At 41.2% G+C, this 2,142-nt stretch overlaps 1 pseudogene; it reads right to left on the minus strand.

Annotated features, from left to right (window-relative positions):
* Positions 1–774: 774 nt before the first annotated feature.
* Positions 775–1,913, minus strand: LOC110208263 (pre-mRNA-splicing regulator WTAP pseudogene; annotated as a pseudogene).
* Between the last annotated feature and the right edge of the window lie 229 nt (positions 1,914–2,142).

Genomic DNA, 2,142 nt, shown 5'->3' on the forward strand with positions numbered 1-2,142 from the left:
TACTGGAGTAGTTTGCCATTTCCTTCTCCAGTTCATTCTACAGATGAGGAAACTGAGGCAAACAGGGTTTAGTGACTTGCCAGGGTCACCCATCTAGTCAGTGTCTGATGCTAGATTTGAATTCATGAAGACGAGTCTTCCTGACTCCAGACCCAGCTATCTATTCTGCCACCTAACTGCCCAGTTTGGTCAGCTCTGCAAGATATTGTGGAGTCACAGAGCAATTTGCATTAACAGGATATGGCAGTTCATTAAAAGTGAATAACTATGCACACAAAATTCTTAAATATTCAGTCACCTAAGGAAAAAATTCACAGGTGCATGGAGAAAAGCCTGTAATTGACACTGAAACTACTGTGAGACTCATCAATAATCCCTTTTAGTGATAAAAAAAAAACCCTACTGTACTGGTCAAACTGGGCAGTCAAAAACCCACAACTACTAGGACAAGTCTAAGGGTTGCATAAGGAAAGAATAATATGAGTAAAAATCCCCTTACACAATATGGATTTGTACACACACCACTGTGTTATTATAGAAATTATTTCCCTTTTCAATTTCATATTAATTCATGTAAAAAGAACTTGAGCCCACACAAACGACCTTTTAAAGTAATTAACGGTTACAATTTCCAAAGTATCAGATGTATTGAAGCAAACCAAATAAAAAAGGCAAATTATAACAGTAGGGTATGCATAAAACACATTTTTTTTTTCTGGACAGCGTCCTCTCCCAAATTAAATGATACTATATAAAAATGTTGCTGGATGAATGTTACAGAATTGAGCCCTGTACATTTTACATGAGTCAAAACCATTCTGAACGTGACAGGAGCCCAGAGCTCTGGTACTTTTCCCAGTCTCTGCTTTCTCCACTTGAGGATCATTAGAGTCTGCATCAGTGGAGTTGCATGTGTGAGTTTTCAATGCCTGGGGGAGAGTCATCTCTTTCAGCTGCCATACTGAGTTGATTTATGTAATTACTACCTCTTCTGCCAACCCTCTCTTCAGAGTTGTTGGAGACCTCATTACCATTCCCTGGAGATGTAGGAAAGACACATCGATTGTGTTACCTTCCCTAAAAAACCCAGGCTCAGATGTCCCCTGATGCAAGGAGCTGCTGTTACTTGGTCCATTAGCCAGCTGGCTGCAGTCTTTACCCATGATCTCTCTCCCTGGTCTAAAGGGTAAGAAAATGGAGTCCTGCTGATACCTAGGGCTAAGGCCTCAGATAGCTACTGCCGGTACTGAGCTAACTGATGGTGAGTCTCCTTCATTTGTGGCTAAAAAACTAGAATGATCCTCTGCATCCCCTCTACCTCTTCATCAAGCCAAATAATGAAGTCATTGAGTTTATCCTGACTGCTCTGAAGTTTTCCGCTATATTTCTTCTGTAAAGCCAACTCTCCTTCAAGCTCTGCAGTTCGTCTCTGAGACAGTTGCCCTCCAAACTCTTGATTCTCCTGATTTAGCATTTGATATTTTGCCATTGACTTTTTGCCTGTTGGGTAAATTTCCAGGCACTTGGTTCATTGTTGGCTCATTCTTGCTTTTAATTCAGTTCCAGGTCACCTTTCATTTTCAGGAGAAATATGTCAATTGCTGATCCACCAGTACTGATCTCATTTGGGCAACACAAGGCTGCTGTTCGAGGTCCTGGATTTCTCTTGCCTCTCTTGTTCCTGGGTTCCAGTTTCGTAAGAATAGCTTCTCTTCTTTCAGACTCTTGTCTTGTTTTAGCTTTTCTTCACTCTCACTCAAGCTAGTTACATCATTAGAGTTCAAGTCTGTGTACTTGCCTTACAAAGCTTATTCATATTGCTTCCACCCTAGGATTAATTCATCTTTTGCCAGACCTTTGAAGCTTGTTTCACTGAGTCAAACTGTTTTGGTGAGAGGGTCTTCATCCATCATTTTGCTTCTTCTCCACACTGAGGCCGCTGCTGCTGCCAGTTTATCACATAGACTGACCAAGGTGCTGACCCCTTCATGGATGCATGGACCAGGTTTGGCTGACCCACCACTCCAAACCACCTAGATCCCTTCAACCTTATGGAGACATGCTCTCCCCTTTATTTATGAGACTCACTGCTACAAAATAGCTCTGGAAGAAGAAATCAAAGATTTTCATTTTTAAAAAATT

Source organism: Phascolarctos cinereus, unplaced genomic scaffold (assembly GCF_003287225.1).
Source record: "Phascolarctos cinereus isolate Bilbo 61053 unplaced genomic scaffold, phaCin_HiC Scaffold_3;HRSCAF=262, whole genome shotgun sequence".
In the NCBI taxonomy this organism is placed as follows: Eukaryota; Metazoa; Chordata; class Mammalia; order Diprotodontia; family Phascolarctidae; genus Phascolarctos; species Phascolarctos cinereus.